The sequence below is a fragment of the Salmo salar genome, chromosome 25, assembly GCF_965601325.2.
Source record: "Salmo salar chromosome 25, fSalSal1, whole genome shotgun sequence".
Lineage (NCBI taxonomy): Eukaryota > Metazoa > Chordata > Actinopteri > Salmoniformes > Salmonidae > Salmo > Salmo salar.
The window spans coordinates 49,766,732-49,787,535 of NC_138315.1; positions in this window are offsets into that span (position 1 = coordinate 49,766,732).

Here is a 20,804-nt window from a genome sequence, read left to right on the forward strand (position 1 = left end):
ATATTAAACTATTGTGAATTTGACGAGTCTGCATCTGTGTCTTACCTCGATTCCTGATCCAAAGGGAGGGTATATTACTGGAAACTTTCAAAAGTTGACCAGTAAACTATCAGAATTTTGGTAACTTTTCAGTTTATTTGGAATTATATAAAATTACATAGTGGCCTTTTTTGGGTACTTCAGAAAATCTGGTGTTTCTATGTCAAACGGTTTTGTTATATTTCAGTCTTCTGCGATGTATATAAAGTGTAATATTGGGATGCAAACTCAACATTTGATAAATATCTATATCTGACATGGTACAGGTGTCATCTTTCTTCTTTAAGCCCATAACCATGTGTGTGAGGTGGATATACTTTTGTTTCAAAGTAGATTTGTTTAAGACTACCCAGAATCCCTCTGTGTGACCCTGATTTAGCTCACTGCAGTAAGAGGTTAATTGAAAACAATGCCATTGTTGATTGGATGCTTTTTTCATTAATTAGGCTATCTACTAAAAACTCATGGACAATATGGACACATATATAAATATATATATATATATATATATATATATATATTGAAAAAGGAATACAATGTATATGAATAAATATTTCAAAAGTTATTCAAGTATAAATTACAATTAGCTTTGCAACTCTAGGTCCAACTAATGTTGTTCCATCGGATTGGAAAAAACTCATGCGCCTAAACGGTCTGGAATAAATTGACTTGGTAGTTTGTGTGACTAGATAGTTTGATATGTAGGCTATGTGTGCCTTTTTAAAAATGTATGTAATTCTGTCCTTGAGCTATTCTTGTCTAATGTTCTTCTGTATTATGTTTCATGTTTTGTGTGGAACCCCAGTAAGAGTAGCTGCTGCTTTTGCAACAGATAATGGGGATCCTAATAAAATACCAAATATTGCATCATTGTGAGAAAATGAATTAAAAACTATGTTACTGCAATCATGGGAATCTGTGTTCATCTGGCTCTCACAACGTGCTGTTTTAACTCACCCCCCTGTTATGTGCCTCTGCTGTTCTCACAGTGTGCTGTTTTAAGTCCCCCCCCCCCCCCCGTTATGTGCCTCTGCTGTTCTCACAACGTGCTGTTTTAAGTTCCCCCCCTGTTATGTGCCTCTGCTGTTGTCACAACGTGCTGTTTTAAGTTCCCCCCCCCGTTATGTGCCTCTGCTGTTCTCACAACGTGCTGTTTTAAGTTCCCCCCCCCCGTTATGTGCCTCTGCTGTTCTCACAGTGTGCTGTTTTAAGTTTCCCCCCTGTTATGTGCCTCTGCTGTGTGGAGATGGACGGTGCAATATGGCCATAGTGGGCCTTTTATGTTTAAACATACATACATACATACAAATCTTCTCAATTGATAATCCCTTATCTCAGATTCAGGTCACTTTCAGATCCTTATACACACTACATGTAGCTCAGTTGGTAGAGCATGGTGTTTGCAACGCCAGGGTTGTGGGTTCGATTCCCACGGGGGGCCGGCACAGAAAAAAATAATGTTTTATGAAATGTTTGAAATGTATGCATTCACTACTGTAAGTCGCTCTGGATAAGAGCGTCTGCTAAATGACTAAAATGTTTTTTAAAAAACATGACAATCTCCAACATCTCATACCAAAATCATGAGCATTAATATGGACTTGGTCCCCCTTTGCTGTTATAACAGCCTCCACTCTTCTGGGAAAGATTCATCACTCCAGAGAATGCGTTCCCAGTGCTCCAGAGTCTAATGGTGGCAAGCTTTACACCAGTCCAGCCGAAGCTTTGCATTGCGCATGGTGATCTTAGGCTTGTGTTGCGGCTGTTCGGCCATGGAAACCCATTTCATGAAGCTCCCAAAGAACAGTTATTGTGCTGACCTTGCTTCCCGAGGCAGTTTGGAACTCGGGTTGTGGGTGTTGCAACTGAGGACAGACGATTGTTACGCGCTATGCGCTTCAACACTCAGCGGTCATGTTCTGTGAGCTTGTGTGGCCTACCACTTTGCGGCTGAGCAGTTGTTGCTCCTAAACCTTCTACTTTTTAATAACAGCACTTTCGGGTTGACCGGAGCAACTCTAGCAGGGCAGACATTTTCAGCTTCCAGAAATAGTGTATATATTCTTGCGACATGGGGCCATGCATTATCATGCTGTTCACAACGTTGAGATCAGCAAACCTCTCGCCCACACGAAGCCATACACGTGGTCTGTGGTTGTGAGGCCGATTGGACGTACTGCCAAATTCTCTAAAACGAAGCTGTAATCAGCTTATGGTGGAGAAATGAACATTAAATTCTCTGGCAACAGCTTTGGTGTACATTCCTGCAGTCAGCATGGCAATTGCACTCTCCCTCAAAACTTGAGACATTAGTGGCATTGTATTGTGTGACAAAACTGCACATTTTCGAGAGGCCTTTTATTGTCCCCAGCACAAGATGCACCTGTGTAATGATCATGCTGTTTAAATCAGATTCTTGATATGCCACACCTGTCAGGTGGATGGATAACCTTGGCAATGCGTGACTTTAGAGGCCACGCAATTCAATATTCATCTCTAAAACAAAAGCAATTTAGGTCAAAGGAGTCCATATTAACAAAGGAAATAAAAGGTCTAACAGAACAGATAGACAGCAATAAAAACTGTACCACAGAGGCTCAGAATAAGTTAGAGAAAAAACTAAAAGCAATGGATGAACTTATTCAACAAAGATCAAGTGTAGTAAACTCTATTAAATTCAGCAAACTTAACATGTGTAAATATTTATATGAACATAACAAGATTCAACAGCTGAGACATAAAATGAACAAGTTCCACAGACATGTGACTAACAGAAATGGAATAATGTGTCCCTGAACAAAGGGGGGGTCAAAATCAAAAGTAACAGTCAGTATCTGGTGTGGCCACCAGCTGCATAAGTACTGCAGTGCATCTCCTCCTCATGGACTGCACCAGATTTGCCAGTTCTTGCTGTGAGATGTTACCCCACTCTTCCACCAAGGCACCTGCAAGTTCACGGACATTTCTGGGAGGAATGGCCCTAGCCCTCACCCTCCGATCCAACAGGTCCCAGACGTGCTCAATGGGATTGAGATCCGGGCTCTTCGCTGGGCATGGCAGAACACTGACATTTCTGTCTTGCAGGAAATCACTCACAGAACGAGCAGTATGGCTGGTGGCATTGTCATGCTGGAGGGTCATGTCAGGATGAGCCCGCAGGAAGGGTACCACATGAGGGAGGAGGATGTTTTCCCTGTAACACACAGAATTGAGATTGCCTGCAATGACACCGGACCATGATGGACCCTCCACCTCCAAATAGATCCTGCTCCAGAGTACAGGCCTCGGTGTAACGCTCATTCCTTCGACAATAAACGCGAATCCAACCACCACTCTGGTGAGACAAAACCGCGACTCGTCAGTGAAGAGCACTTTTTGTCAGTCCTGATTGGTCCACCAACGGTGGGTTTGTGCCTATAGGCGACGTTGAGGCCGGTGATGTCTGGTGAGGACCTGCCTTACAACAGGCCTACAAGCCCTCAGTCCAGCCTCTCTCAGCCTATTGCGGACAGTCTGAGCACTGATGGAGGGACTATGCGTTTCTTGTGTAACTCGGGCAGTTGTTGATGCCATCCTGTACCTGTCCCGCAGGTGTGATGTTCAGATGTACCGATCCTGTGCAGGTGTTGTTACACGTGGTCTACCGCTGCGAGGACAATCAGCTGTCCGTCCTGTCTCCCTGTAGCACTATCTTAGGCGTCTCACAGTACAGACATTGCAATTTATTGCCCTGGCCACAGTCCTCATGCCTCCTTGCAGCATGCCTAAGGCACGTTCACGCAGATGAGCGGGGACCCTGGGAATCTTTCTTCTGTTGTTTTTCACAGTCAGTAGAAAGGCCACTTTAGTGTCCTAAGTTTTCATAACTGACCTTTATTGCCTACCGTCTGTAAGCTGTTAGTGTCTTAATGACCGTTCCACAGGTGCATTAGGTTCATTAACTGTTTATGGTTCATTGAACAAGCATGGGAAACAGTGTTAAAACCCTTTACAATGAAGATCTGTGAAGTTATTTGGATTTTTAAGAATTATCTTTGAAAAACAGGGTCCTGAAAAAAGTGCCGTTTCTTTTTTCCCCTGAATTTATATAGTACACAAGTCCAGAGAAGACATATAACCCCCCCAAAAAATATTCCTTCATGTTATTTACCTTTATGATCACGACATAACAAAAGCTGTTTTGTCGAGATGACAAAATAAACTCTATGAACGGAAGTGGAAGTCTTGATGATATATTGATCAACATTTCTATTGATTGTCCATACTAACATCATGTTTTATAAATAATTTATACGTTTAAAAGTCATATTTATGGATAATATAAAAATGGACAGAGTGGGTGAACTCCATTGCTGACGGCTGATCAGATACAACATCAGCCACAGAGCTTGATTAGATTCAAAAGCAATCTCAGAGGTTTATAAATCAGGATTCTGCCTTGTAAACTGTTTCATAAGTAAAGCTCCTTGCAGGAAGATTATCAGTCATTGTATTATGTACAGTTACTTTGGAAAGTATTCCCGACCCCTTGACTTTTTTCCACGTTATGTTAAAGCCTTATTCCAAAATGGAATAAATCAAATAAAAATCCTCAGCAATCTACACACAGTACCCCATGATGACAAAGTGAAAAAAGGTTTAGACATTTTGCAAATGTTTTAAAAATAAAAAACAGACATACATTATTTACATATTTACAAAGTATTCAGATCCTTTGCTATGAGAATCGAAATTGAGCTCAGGTGCCTCCAGTTTCCATTGATCATCCTTGAGATGTTTCTGCAACTTCATTGGAGTCCACCTGTGGTCAATTCAATTGATTGGACATGATTTGGAAATGCACACACCTGTCTATATAAGGTCCCACAGTTGACAGTGCAAAAACCAAACCATAAGTTCAAAGGAATGCCCATAGAGCTCCGAGACAGCATTTTGTTGAGGCAAAGATCTGGGGAAGGGTACCAAAACAATTCTGCAGCATTGACGATCCCCAAGAACATAGTGGCCTCCATCATTCATAAATGGAATAAGTTTGGAACCACCAAGACTCTTCCTAGAGCTGGCCGCTCGGCCAAACTGAGCAATCGGGGGAGAAGGGACTTGTTCAGGGAGGTGACCAAGAACCCAATGGTCACTCTGACAGAGCTCTAGAGTTCCTCCATGGAGATGATAGAACCTTCCAGAAGGACTACAATCTCTGCAGTAGGCCTTTATGGTAGAGTGGCCAGACGAAAGACACTCCTCAGTAAAAGGCACATGTCAACCCACTTGGAGTTTGCCAAAGGGCACCTAAAGACTCTCAGACCATGAGAAACAAGATTCTCTGGTCTGATGAAACCAAGATTGAACTCTATGGCCTGAATGCCAAGCACCACATCTGGAGGGAACCTGGCACCATCCCTACAGTGAAGCATGGTGGTGGTGGCATCATGCTGTGGGGATGTTTTTCAGCGGCATGGACTGGGAGACTAGTGTTCCGGGATTCGTCTGATGGCATTAAGGAGTACACCACATCAGTCATTGACTTCATCAATAAGTGCATCGATGACGTCATTCCCACAGTGACCGTACGTACATACCCCAACCAGAAGCCATAGATTACAGGCAACATCCGCACTGAGCTAAAAGCTAGAACTGCCGCTTTCAAGGAGTGGGACTCTATCCCGGAAGCTTATAAGAAATTCCGCTATGCCCTCCGACGAACCATCAAACAGGCAAAGCGTCTGTACAGGACTAAGATCGAATTGTACTACAGCGGCTCTTATGCTCATCAGATGTGGCAGGGCTTGCAAACCATTACAGACCAGAAAGGGAAGCACAGCCGAGAGCTGCCCAGTGACACGAGCCTACCAGACGAGCTAAACTACTTCTATGCTCGCTTCGAGGCAAATAACACTGAATGAGACCACCAGCTGTTCCGGAAGACTGTGTGATCACGCTCTCCGCAGCCGATGTGAGTAAGACCTTTAAACAGGTCAACAGACGTTTTACCAGGACGTGTACTGCGAGCATGCGCTGACCAACTGGCAAGTGTCTTCACTGACATTTTCAACCTCTCCCTGTCTGAGTCTGTAATACCAACATGTTTTAAGCGGACCACGATAGTCCCTGTGCCCAAGAACACTAAGGTAACCTGCCTAAATGACTACTGACCCGTAGCACTCACGTCTGTAGCCATGAAATGCTTTGAAAGGCTGGTCATGGCTCACATCAACAGCATCATCCCAGAAACCATAGACCCACTCCAATTCGCATACCGCCCTAACAGATCCACAGATGATGCAATATCAATCGCACTCCACACTGCCCTTTCCCACCTGGACTAAAGGAACACCTATGTGAGAATGCTGTTCATTGACTACAGCTCAGCGTTCAACACCCTAGTGCCCACAAAGCTCATCACTAAGCTAAGGACCCTGGGACTAAACACCTCCCTCTGCAACTGGATCCTGGACTTCCTGATGGGCCGCCCCCAGGTGGTAAGGGTAGGAAACAACACGTCTGCCATACTGGTCCTAAACACGGGGGCCCCTCAGAGGTGCGTGCTTAGACCCCTAATGTAGTCCTTGTTCACCCACGACTGCAACACCTTCATTACGTTTTCTGACGACACAACAGTGGTAGACTTGATCACCAACAACGATTAAACAGCCTATAGCGAGGAGGTCAGTGACCTGGCAGTGTGGTGCCAGGACAACAATGTGAGAAAGACAAAAGAGCTGATCATGGACGACAGGAAAAGGCGGCCGAACAGGCCCTATCAACATCGCTGGGGCAGTAGTGGAGCGGGTCGAGAGCTTCAAATTCATTGGTGTCCACATCACCAACGAACTATCATAGTCCAAACACACCAAGACAGTTGTGAAGAGGGCATGACAGCACCTTTTTCCCCTCAGGAGACTGAAAAGATTTGGCATGGGTCCCCAGATCCTCAGAAAGTTCTACAGCTGCAGCATCGAGAGCATCCTGACCAGTTGCATCACCGCCTGATATGGTAACTGCTCGGAATCTGACCATAGGAAGTTGCAGAGGGTAGTGTGTACAGCCCAGTACAACACTGGGGTCAAGCTTCCTGCCATCCAGGACCTATATACTAGGCTGTGTCAGAGGAAAGCCCAAAAAATTGTCAAAGACTCCAGTCACCCTAGTCATAGACTGTACTGTTCTCTCTGCTACTGCCCGGAAAGCGGTACCGGAGCGCCATGTCTAGGACCAAAAGGCTCCTTAGCAGCTTCTACCCCTTAGCCATAAGACTGCTGAACAATTAATAAAATGGCCACCCGGACTACTTACAATGACCCCCCCCCCCCCCATTTGTTTTTACACTGTTGCTACTTGCTATTTATTATTTATGCATAGTCACTTCACCCCTACCTATGTGAACAAATGACCTCGACTAACCTGTATCCCTGCACATTGACTCCGTACTTGTACCCCCTGTACATTGCCTCGTTATTGTTATTTTATTGTGTTACTTTTTGTTATATTTTACTTTAGTTTATTTGGTAAGCATGTTTTTAACTCTATTTCTTTAACTGCATTGTTGGATAAGGGCTTGTAAGTAAGCATTTCACGGTAAGGTCTACACCTGCGCATGTCTCATCTTTCCATAGAGGGGTCATAACAGTTATAACACTACAGAAGATTTTGTGAGAAGACCAATTTTCGGGATGTCTAATGGTCAGACGTTAATGTTTGTCAGACCATGAGACATGCTAAAAAAAAAAAAAAAAATCTCACAAAAACGTCTGTAGCATCCGAAAGTGTTTTGCCCTGAAATTATTCTGACCACTCTATGGAAAGGAGACTCTCATGAAAAAAGACTCTCTACAAGACTCTCTACAAGACTCTCTACAACCCCCACAATAAATTTTTTTTAAATATAAATAAATATAAATAAATAAATTTGCACGGCCAATTTTTCAGTTTTTTATTTAAAATAAAAGTTTGAAATATCCAATAAATTTCTTTCCACTTCATAATTGTGTCCCACTTGTTGTTGATTCTTCACAAAAAATTACAGTTTTATATCTTTATGTTTGAAGCCTGAAATGTGGCAAAAGGTCGAAAAGTTCAAGGGAGCCGAATACTTTCGCAAGGCACTGTATGTGTCCAAAAAAACAAAAATATTTCTTGAGCTTTCTTACATCTCCTAGATATAGGGACAGACTCTTCAAAACCTTATTTCTTATGATGTATTTTTTGTCTTATTTTGCCATTTATGAATGTGTTATTCAATGTGTTTCTATGGGCTATAGCAGTAAAGGCCAAACTCAATATTTTATCAAATAATAGTTCATTTAAATGTTTCTGTATCTATTTTCACATCTGTCCCTAAGCAGTTTGAAAATCTATGTTGGCTTTGGTATTAATATCCAGCTAACGTGAGTGGGAATTTAAATCGCCCTGCTCCCTTGGCTTTCCCCCATGTTCTCCTGACAAACTGTCTGACTTGCTATCTAAAAAAATGATCACTCTGAACTATTGATAACGGACCGTCTTAGTCTGAATTGTACTGAAAGATATTTGTGCTGAGCTAAATTTCACCCAACTGATAACCAAGCCTACACAGCCAAATCCACAAGACCCAGTGAAATCTATCCTGATTGATATTATTCTGACAAAATACACCAGCGAAATATGCTGCCAGTGGTGTTTTTTCTCTGGATATTAGTGACCATTGCTCAGTTGATTGTTCTTTCACTGCATTGTTCTTACATTATACTTGATGCGGTATAACCTTCGAACCAGGTCATAACATAGAAATAAACTAATTGAAAATGACAGGTTGCCTTCAAAAATCAAATCAATCTGCCATTCTGCACTTGAGCAAGGCGGTAAACCCCCAACAACAACTGCTCCCGGGCGCCGAAGACGTGGATGTTGATTAAGGCAGCACCCCCACGCACCTCTCTGATTCAGAGGGGTTGAGTTAAATGTGGAAGACACATTTCAGTTGAATACATTCAGTTGTACAACTGACTAGGTATCCCCCTTCCCCTTCCCTTCCCCAAACTCACCTTTCACAACGACTTCAAGGTTCCTGAAAAGACAAGATGAAATGCAGACCTTGTCATCTCAGCTGTGTACAGTTGATCCAGATTGAAAACATGTTTATTTAACTAGGCCTTGAGAAAGAACAAAACCTGTGTGACCAGCAAACTGTCCTCTGTGTTATTGACATCCCACTGTAGTGTGACCAGCCAACTGTCCTCTGTGTTATTGACATCCCACTGTAGTGTGACCAGCAAACTGTCCTCTGTGTTATTGACATCCCACTGTAGTGTGACCAGCCTACTGTCCTCTGTGTTATTGACATCCCACTGTAGTGTGACCAGCAAACTGTCCTCTGTGTTATTGACATCCCACTGTAGTGTGACCAGCCTACTGTCCTCTGTGTTATTGACATCCCACTGTAGTGTGACCAGCCTACTGTCCTCTGTGTTATTGACATCCCACTGTAGTGTGACCAGCCTACTGTCCTCTGTGTTATTGACATCCCACTGTAGTGTGACCAGCCAACTGTCCTCTGTGTTATTGACATCCCGCTGTAGTGTGACCAGCCTACTGTCCTCTGTGTTATTGACATCCCACTGTAGTGTGACCAGCCTACTGTCCTCTGTGTTATTGACATCCCAGTGTAGTGTGACCAGCCTACTGTCCTCTGTGTTATTGACATCCCGCTGTAGTGTGACCAGCCTACTGTCCTCTGTGTTATTGACATCCCACTGTAGTGTGACCCGCCTACTGTCCTCTGTGTTATTGACATCCCAGTGTAGTGTGACCAGCCTACTGTCCTCTGTGTTATTGACATCCCGCTGTAGTGTGACCAGCCTACTGTCCTCTGTGTTGACATCCCACTGCAGTGTGACCAGCCAACTGTCCTCTGTGTTATTGACATCCCGCTGTATTGTGACCAGACTACTGTCCTCTGTGTTATTGACATCCCACTGTAGTAAGATCAGATCACTGTCCTCTGTGTTATTGACATCCCACTGCAGTGTGACAAGAGTACTGTCCTCTGTGTTATCGACATCCCATTGTACAAACTAATCTGAAACCATGTGTCTGGGAGAGCAGTCCCATGATGAGAGAGAGAGAGAGAGAGAGTGAGATAGAGAGAGAGAGAGAGCTAGAGAGAGAGAGAGAGAGAGAGAGCTAGAGAGAGAGCTAGAGAGAGAAGAGAGAGAGCTTGAGAGAGCTAGAGTGAGAGAGAGAGAAGAGAGAGCTAGAGAGAGAGAGAGAGAGAGCTAGAGAGAGAAGAGAGAGAGCTTGAGAGAGAGAGAGAGAGAGAGAGAGAGAGAGCTAGAGAGAGAGAGAGAGCTAGAGAGAGAGAGAGAGAGAGAGAGAGAGAGAGCTAGACAGAGAGAGAGCGAGAGCTAGAGAGAGCTAGCTAAAGAAAGCAATCATCTGAGTCCAGGAGAAAGTTCTGGAGAGAGCACAGTGGAAAGTTTCCTGGGCTGCAGCTGGACCTTTATACCGGAGATGGGGTTGGGGGGGGTATTGTGGTGGGCGGTTGTCAGTGGTCGGTGAGCTGAGGGGTTGGGTGTAATGGTTAATGATTGACATGAGGGTAAAGTGGGTCAGGGATCATATAACATTTTTAGGATGAGAGAGAGATCTGTTTTCTGAGCAATTGAGAAATGCAGTGTTAAGGGATAAAGTCATATCATCATTAAAAAGGAAAAAAGTGCAGCATAAACCCAAAGCTAAAATCTTGCATAATTTTGTCAGACGCTCAATATTTACGAAGTCTGTCCTCGAGACATTGTTAAAGGGCTAAACCTAACTTTTTTTTTTTAAGTGCTTGATTGTTCCAGTCTGGCTGATACCAAACTCAAAGTCCTCCTGACTTCAAAGTCTGGAAAGGCTGTTTTGTTGTTGTCGGCACGATGCGTTGATGATGAACGGGGGGATAACTCGTCAACAGCAAAACAGTTCCTCCGCCGAGAAGATGAGAGAATTATCAATCGTCAAATTTTAGGTAAATTCCTTAAATCAAATTAAGAGCAGAATTTCAAATTCATAGAGTCTGGACACACTGATTACCTGAACGGTATTATACACTACCGGTCAAAGGTTTTATAACACCTATTCATTCTAGGGTTTTTCTTTATTTTTTACAATTTTCTACATTGTAGAATAATAATGAAGACATCACAAATGACGAAATAACACATATAGAATCATCTAGTTACCAAAAAAAAGTGTTAAACAAATCAAAATATATTTTATATTTGAGATTCTTCAAATTGCAAATAGTTACCCTTTTCCACCTCAAAGTTCATGCCTTCAACCCTGCTCTTGCATGGGCCCAACTGTACAGGTTGGCCACGACCATTCAAAACATGAATACATTTACGTCATTTAGCAGACGCTCTTATCCATATACATTTCATGCATTTTTTTTGTACTGGCCCCCCTTGGGAATCGAACATACAACCCTGGCGTTGCATACACCATGCTCTACCAACTAAGCCACAGGGAAGACTGTAAATTGGCATGCAGTACATGGTCCTAATCTCCTTCATATTTACATGACCTGGAGCTTAGGTTCAAACCAGAGCAACTTGTCAGTCATGGTCTTTCAGAACCTCTGTTGTACTCGCGTTCTCAATCCCCAGAATATTTTTTTTTCACAGAATCTTTTCACGTGTCCGTTTTCAAAAGGATAAAAAAAGCTGAGAACATCAACAACTTCATAGCTTAGAACACTAGAACAAAATGGAAGAAAATGAAAACATTATCTACAATAACCAATATCACTCCCTAAAAAACATAACTCAACTGGAACAATCCTTGGATAGCTTTTCTAGAATTAGAATAGGCCTACATGGAAAACTAAAGGCAGAGATCCCGTTAATGACGTGTTAATAGGAAATACTATTATTTCCATGACAGAATTTAAAAAGCATTTTTAGACTGACGAATGTAGACATTTTCAAACACAGTGCCTTCAGAAGGCATTATTCACACCCCCTTGACCTTTTCCACAGTGTTGTGTTACAGACTGAATTTAAAAGGGATTCAACTGAGATTTTGTGTCACTGGCCTACACACAATACTGTCAAAGTGGAATTATGTTTTTTTCACATTTTTCTAATTAGTAAAAAAAAATGAAAAGATGAAATGTCTTGAGTATTCAACCCCTTTGTTATGGCAAGCCTAAATATGTCCAGGAGTAAAAAATGTGCTTAACATGTCCCATAATAACTTGCATGGACTCACTCTGTGTGAAATAATAGTGTTTAACATACAGATAATTGTAAGGTCCCTCAGTCGAGCAGTGAATTTAAAACACAGATTCAAACAGAAAGACCAGGGAGGTTTTCCAATGCCTCGCAACTAAGAGCACCTATTGTTAGATGGGTAAAAAAAAAAAGCAGACATTGAATATCCCTTTGAGCATGGTGAAGTTATTAATTACACTATGGACGGTGTATCAATACACCAAGTCACTACAAAGATACAGGCGTCCTTCCTAACTCAGTTGATGGAGAAGAAGGAAACCACTCAGAGATTTTCACCATGAGGCCAAAGGTGACTGTAAAAAAGTTACAGATGGCTATGATAGGAGAAAACTGAGGATGAATCAACAACATCGTACAGTCGTGGCCAAAGGTTTTGAGAATGACACAAATATTAATTTCCACAAAGTTTGGTGCTTCAGTGTCTTTAGATATTTTTGTCAGATGTTACTATGGATACTGCAGTATAATTACAAGCATTTCATAAGTGTCAAAGGCTTTTATTGACAATTACATGAAGTTGATGCAAAGAGTCAATATTTGCAGTGTTGACCCTTCTTTCTCTGCAACCCCCCTTGCATGCTGTCAATTAACTTCTGGGCCACATCCTGACTAATGGCAGCCCATTCTTGCATAATCAATGCTTGGAGTTTGTCAGAATTTGTGGGATTTTGTTTGTCCACCCACCTCTTGAGGATTGACCACAAGTTCTAAATGGGATTAAGGTCTGGGGAGTTTCCTGGCCATGGACCCAAAATATTGATGTTTTGTTCCCCGGGCCACTTAGTTATCAATTTTGCCTTATGGCAAGATGCTCCATCATGCTGGAAAAGGCATTGTTCATCACCAAACTGTTCCTGGATGGTTGGGAGAAGTTGCTCTCGGAGGATGTGTTGGTACCATTCTTTATTCATGGCTGTGTTCTTAGGCAAAACTGTGAGTGAGCCCACTCCCTTGCCTAAGAAGCAACCCCACACATGAATGGTCTCAGGATGCTTTACTGTTGGCATGACACAGGACTGATGGTAGCGCTCACCTTGTCTTCTCTGGACAAGCTTTTTTCCGGATGCCCCAAACAATCGGAAAGGGGATTCATCAGAGAAAATAACTTTACTCCAGTCCTCAGCAGTCTAATCCCTGTACCTTTTGCAGAATATCAGTCTGTCCCTGATGTTTTTCTTGGAGAGAAGTGGCTTCTTTGCTGCCCTTCTTGACACCAGGCCATCCTCCAAAAGTCTTCGCCTCACTGTGCATGCAGATGCACTCACACCTGCCTGCTGCCATTCCTGAGCAAGCTCTGTACTGGTGGTGCCCTGATCCCGCAGCTGAATCAACTTTAGGAGATGGTCCTGGCGCTTGCTGGACTTTCTTGGGCGCCCTGAAGCCTTCTGCAGAAATGCAGTGGAAATGTTTTTGGGGGATTCAGTTCATTTGCATGCCAAAGAGGGACTTTGAAATGAATTGCAATTCATCTGATCACTCTTCATAACATTCTGGAGTATATGCAAATTGCCATCATACAAACTGAGGCAGCAGACTTTGTGAAAATTGATATTGTGTCATTCTCAAAACTTTTGGCCACGACTGTAGTTACTCCACAATACTAACCTAATTGACAGAGGGAAAAGAAGGAATCTTGTACAGAGTTAAAATATTCCAAAACATGCATCCTGTTGGCAACAATACACTAAAATACAACTGAAAATAAATTTGTCCTGAATACAAAGTGTTATGTTTGGGGCAAATCCAACAACATCACTTAGTACCACTCTTCATATGTTCAAGCATGGTGGTGGCTGCATCATGTTATGGGTATGCTTGTCATCGGCAAGGACGTTTGTTTTTTGGATAAAATAAAATGGAATAGAGCTAAGCACTGACATAATCCTAGAGGAAAACCTTGTTCAGTGTGCTTTCCAACAGACACTGGGAGACAAATTCACCTTTCAGCAGGACAATAACCTAAAACACAAGGCCAAATATACACTGGAGTTGCTTTCCAAGACAACATAGAATTTTCCTGAGTGGCCTAGTTACGGTTTTGACTTAAATCTGCTTGCACATCTATGGCAAGACTTGAAAAAGGCTGTCTAGCAATGATGAACAACGAATTTGGCAGAGTCTGAAACATTTTGAAAAGAATAATGTGCAAATATTGTACTATCTAGGTGTGCAAAGCTCTTAAGAGACGTACCCAGAAAGCCTCACAGCTGTAAGAGCTGCTTCTACAAAGTATTTTCTCAATGGTGTGAATATTATGTAAATGAGATATTTCTGTATTACATTTTCAAAACATTTGCAAACATTTCTAAAATCATGTTTACACTTTGTCACTATGGGTTATTATGTGTAGATGGGTGAGAAAACATATATATTTAATCAATTTTGAATTCAGGCTGTAACAACAAAATGTGGAATAAGTCAAGGGGTATGAATACTTTCTGCAACCTGAAAGTTTTATATCACGAAATGTTCAACCTGAAAGCTTTTGGACAGCAGAGAAATATTGACGGAATCCTATATGGGTCAGAAAAATATACTCTTAAGTAAGATATAGAAAACCTTTCAGAGAGCCTATCCAACTGACAACCTCTAAGAAAAAAACTAACTATTGGAACCAAGATTTAAAAAATAACTGATATTGGCACAAGATAGAGGTAGTGTTGGAACATAACCAACTAAATTACAGTTAACAAAAATGTACACTTAATCCAGTATAAACTCATATATAGAATGTATTATACAAGAGACAAAATTCACAAATTCTCTACAGCACAACAGAGTCATGTTGACAATGAGTTAATAATTCATGCCTTCTGCAAGTGCTATAAAGCTGGCTGTCAGAAGTTTTACAATGTAAGTTTACTTGTAATCCGTCTATCTGCATATTTCAAGACAAGGCATATGGGGTGAAAGGCACTGGAGCGACGAACCGTTCTTGCTGTCTCTGCCTGGCCGGTTCCCCTCTCTCCACTGGGATTCTCTGCCTCTAACCCTATTACGGGGGCTGAGTCACTGGCTTACTGGTGCTCTTCCATGCTGTCCCTAGGAGGGGTGCTTCACTTGAGTGAGTTGAGTCACTGACGTGATCTTCCTGTCCGGGTTGGCGCCCCCCTCGGGTTTGTGCCGTGGGGGAAATCTTCGTGGGCTATACTCGGCCTTGTCTCAGGGTAGTAAGTTGGTGATTGAAGATATCCCTCTAGTGGTGTTGGGGCTGTGATTCGGCAAAGTGCGTGGGGTTATATCCTGCCTGTTTGGCCCTGTCCGGGGGTATCACAGGGTCTCCTGACCCCTCCAGTATTTATGCTGCAATAGTTTGTGTCGGGGGGCTAGGCTCAGTCTGTTATTTCTGGAGTATTTCTCCTGTCTTATTCGGTGTGATTTTAATCTCTCTCTCTCTCTCTCTCCATCCCACCTGTTCATGCTACTGCGCCAGTTTCAACTGTTCTGCTTGGGGCTATGGAACCCTGACCTGTTCATCAGACCTGCTACCTTGTCCCGGACCTGCTGTTTTGGACTCTCTCTACCGCACCTGCTGTCTCTAACTCTGAATGATCGGCTATGAAAAGCCAATTGACATTTACTCCTGAGGTGCTGACCTGTTGCACCCTCTACACCCACTGTGATTATTATTATCTGACCCTGCTGGTCATCTATGAACATTTGAACATCTTGGCCATGTTCTGTTATAATCTCAACCCGGCACAGCTAGAAGAGGACTGGTTCCTCTCTATGGTTTCTTCCTAGGTTCCAACCTTTCTAGGGAGTTTTTTCTAGCCACCGTGCTTCTACATCTGCATTGCTTGCTGTTCGGGGTTTTAGGCTGGATTTCTGTACAGCACTTTGTGACATCGGCTGATGTAAAAAAGGGCTTTATAATTAAATTTGATTGATTGATAGTGAGATACCCAATGGGTATCTTTGACACTTAAATTGAATAAGATATTACTTAAATACTGGAAGTCAAATAATACTCCAACGTTAAGAGAATGGAAAAATCAAATGCTTGAATTTAATATTGAAAAAGACAGACAGACAGAATGCATGTACATTTTGAGTTGTGTATTGTTTTTGTCCATCTAGGTTTGTATAAAAGAAAGTTAACTAAAAATACAGTTTTTTTTAATTAATACAAAATTAACTCTGTCGTAGGGACTGAATGTTGGAGGAGCTTTAAGGGCAGTAAGTAGCAGGAGGCAGCAGGATCAGGGGCAAAATGCTGTCCAGTTTAATAACAATGAAAGGTGGTTTCCGGTGAATGACGAAATGCAATGAATATTTACATAATCTACAAAAGGTAATTACAGAATGAACAGACTCTCAAAATACAGGTTTGAATAAAATAAAAATCAAAGCCTAAGCATCAATCAGGCCTTACCTGCCAAACCAACTATAGCAGTTTGGGGTATACCAGGCTATGGACAGCCTCCTCACACAGCTCACATACCAAACCAACTCTAGCAGGTTGGGGAATACCAGGCTATGGACAGCCTCCTCACACAGCACACATACCCAAACCAACTCTAACAGGTTGGGGAATACCAGGCTATGGACAGCCTCCTCACACAGCACACATACCAAACCAACTCTAGCAGGTTGGGGAATACCAGGCTATGGACAGCCTCCTCACACAGCACACATACCAAACCAACTCTAGCAGGTTGGGGAATACCAGGCTATGGACAGCCTCCTCACACACCTCACATACCAAACCAACTCTAGCAGGTTGGGGAATACCAGGCTATGGACAGCCTCCTCACACAGCTCACATACCAGAGCTAGAACATCTCTCCAGCTCACAGGTTGAACAGGTAACTTTATATCTATGGCCCCTACCTATGGGCCATACCATTAACCACAGGTTACTTTATATCTATGGCCCCTACCTATGGCCCCTACCATTAACCACAGGTTACTTTATATTTATGGCCCCTACCTATGGGCCATACCATTAACCACAGGTTACTTTATATCTATGGCCCCTACCTATGGCCCATACCATTAACCACAGGTTACTTTATATCTACGGCCCCTACCTATGGCCCATACCATTAACCACAGGTTACTATATATCTATGGCCCCTACCATTAACCACAGGTTACTTTATATCTATGGCCCCTACCTATGGGCCATACCATTAACCATGGAGCTCTACCCAAATATGGCATATTAAGGCATGTAACAGATACAGTTGAAGTCTGAAGTTTACATACACCTTACCCAAATACATTTAAACTCAGTTTATCACAATTCCTGACATTTAATCAGAATTAAAATTCCCTGTCTTAGGTCAGTTAGGATCACCACTTTACTTTAAGAATGTGAAATGTCAGAATAATAGTAAAGAGAATGAATTATTTCAGCTTTTCATTTTTTCATCACATTCCCAGTGGGTCAGAAGTTTACATACACTCAATTGGTATTTGGTAGCATTGCCTTTAAATTGTTTAACTTGGGTTAAACGTTTCGGGTTGCCTTCCACAAGCTTCCCACAAAAGAATAGGTGAGTTATGGCCCATTCCTCCTGACAGAGCTGCTGTAACTGAGTCAGGTTTGTAGGCCTCCTTGCTCGCACACACTTTTTCAGTTCTGCCCACAAATGTTCTATAGGATTGAGGTCAGGGCTTTGTGATGGCCACTCCAATACCTTGACTTTGTTGTCCTTAAGCCATTTTGCCACAACTTTGGAAGTATGCTTGGGGTCATTGCCCATTTGGAAGACCCATTTGCGACCAAGCTTTAACTTCCTGACTGATGTTTTGAGATGTTGCTTTTAATATACCCACATAATTTTCCTGCCTCATGATGCCATCTATTTTGTGAAGTGCAGCAGTCCCTCCTGCAGCAAAGCAACCCCACAACATGATGCTGTCAACCCCTTGCTTCACGGTTGGGATGGTGTTCTTCGGCTTGCAAGCCTCCCCCTTTTTCCTCCAAACATAACGATGGTCATTAAGGCCAAACAGTTCTATTTTTGTTTCATCAGACCAGAGGACATTTCTCCAAAAAGTACGATCTTTGTCCCCATCTGCAGTTGCAAACCGTAGTCTGTTTTTTTATGGCGGTTTTGGAGCAGTGGCTTCTTCCTTGCTGAGTGGCCTTTCAGGTTATGTCGATATAGGACTCGTTTTACTGTGGATATAGATACTTTTGTAGCTGTTTCCTCCAACATCTTCACAAGGACCTTTGCGGTTGTTCTGGGATTGATTTGCACTTTTCGCACCAAAGTAGGTTCATCATGTACCTTCAGGCATTTGGAAATTGCTCCCAAGGATGAACCAGACTTGTGGAGGTCTACAATTTTTTTTCTGAGGTCTTGGCTGATTTCTTTAGATTTTCCCATGGTGTCAAGCAAAGAGGCACTGAGTTTGAAGGTAGGCCTTGAAATACATCCACAGGTACATCTCCAATTGACTCGAATGATGTCAATTAGCCTATCAGAAGCTTCTAAAGCCATGACATAATTTTCTGGAGTTTTCCAAGCTGTTTAAAGGCACAGTCTACTTAGTGTATGTAAACTTCTGACCCACTGGAATTGTGATACAGTGAATTATAAGTGAAATAATCTGTCTGTAAACAATTGTTGGAAAAATTACTTGTGTCATCCTAACCAATTTACCAAAACTATAGTTTGTTAACAAGAAATTTGTGGAGTGGTTGAAAAACGAGTTTTAATGACTCCAACCTAAGTGTATGTAAACTTCCGACTTCAACTGTATCTTCATTATACCTACATTTACATATCCTGTCTAAAACATTCCTGGCCTCAAAGCAGGAATACGTTAATAACTTACGTTTTTACGTGGCAAAACGTAAGTTATGGAGCCGCGCACCCTCGCAAGCTACCATTAACGCACTGACATGAGACACGCAAAATGTAAAACACAGGACACTTTACAATATGGAAATAAACAAACTTCTTTCTCGTCAGTGTAGCAAGTGTTCATGTGCACCTGAACACTGGGAGGATTGCAAAATTGTGAATTACTGCATTTACAGTGCATTCGGAATGTATTCAGACTCCTTGACATTTTCCACATTTTGTTACGTGACAGCCTTAGTCTAAAATGTAATAAATAAAACATTTCCCTCATCAATTCACAAGCAATACCCCCATAATGACAAAGCAAAAACAGGTTTTTACAATTTTTTTACAATTTATTAAAATGAAAAAACTGAAATATCACAATTATATAAATATTCAAACCCTTTACTTAGTACTTTGTTGAAGCACCTTTGGCAGTGACTACAGCCTCAAGTCTTCTTGGGCATGACGCTACAAGCTTGGCACACCTGTATTTGGGAAGTTTCTCCCATTCTTCTCTGCAGATCCTCTCAAGCTCTATCAGATTGGATGGGGAGCGTCGCTGCACAGCTATTTTCAGGTCTCTCCAGAGATGTTTGATCGGGTTCAAGTCCGGGCTCTGGCTGGGCCACTCAAGGACATTCAGAGACTTGTCCCAAAGCCACTCCTGCGTTGTCTTGGATGTGTGCTTAAGGTCATTGTCTTGTTGGAAGGTGAACCTTCACCCCAGTCTGAGGTCCTGAGCGCTCTGGAGCAGGTTTTGATCAAGGATCTCTCTGTACTTTGCTCCGTTCATCTTTGCCTCGATCCTGACTAGTCTCCCAGTCCCTGCAGCTAAAAAACATCCCCACAGCATGATGCTGCCACCACCATGCTTCACCGTTGGGATGGTGCCAGGTTTCTTCCAGACGTGATGCTTGGCATTCCATTCAGGCCAAAGAGTTCAGTCTTGGTTTCATCAGACCAGAGAATGTTGTTTCTCATGGTCTGAGAGTCTTTAGGTGCCCTTTGGCAAACTCCAAGCGGGCTGTCACGTGCCTTTTACTGAGGAGTGGCTTCCGTCTGGCCACTCCTCAGTGGTTAGTGGAGTGCTGCAGAGATGGTTGTCCTTCTGGAAGGTTCTCCCATCTCCACAGATGAACTCTAGAGCTCTGTCAGAGTGACCATCGGGTTCTTGGTTACCTCCCTGACCAAGGCCATTCTCCTCCGATTGCCCAGTTTGTCCGGGCGACCAGTTCTAGGAAGAGTCTTGGCGGTTCAAAACTTTTTCCATTTAAGAATGATGGAGGCCACGGTGTTCTTGGGGACCTTCAATGCTGCAGAAATGTTTTGGTACCCTTCCCCAGATCTGTGCCTCGACACAATCCTGTCTCGTAGCTCTACGGACAATTCCTTGGACCTCTTGGCTTGGTTTTTGCTCTGACATGTACTGTCAACTGTTGGACCTTATATAGACAGGTGTGTGCCTTCCAAATCATGTCCAATCAAGTGAATTTACCACAGGTGGACTCCAATTACGTTATAGAAACATCTCAAGGATGATCAATGGAAACAGGATGCACCTGAGCTCAATTTCGAGGTTAATAGCAAAGCGTCTGAATACTTATGTAAATAAGGTATTTCTGTTTGTTTTTTTAATAAATTTGCTAACATTTCTAAAAACCTGTTTTCACTTCATCATTATGAGATATTGTGTGTAGATAGCTGAGGA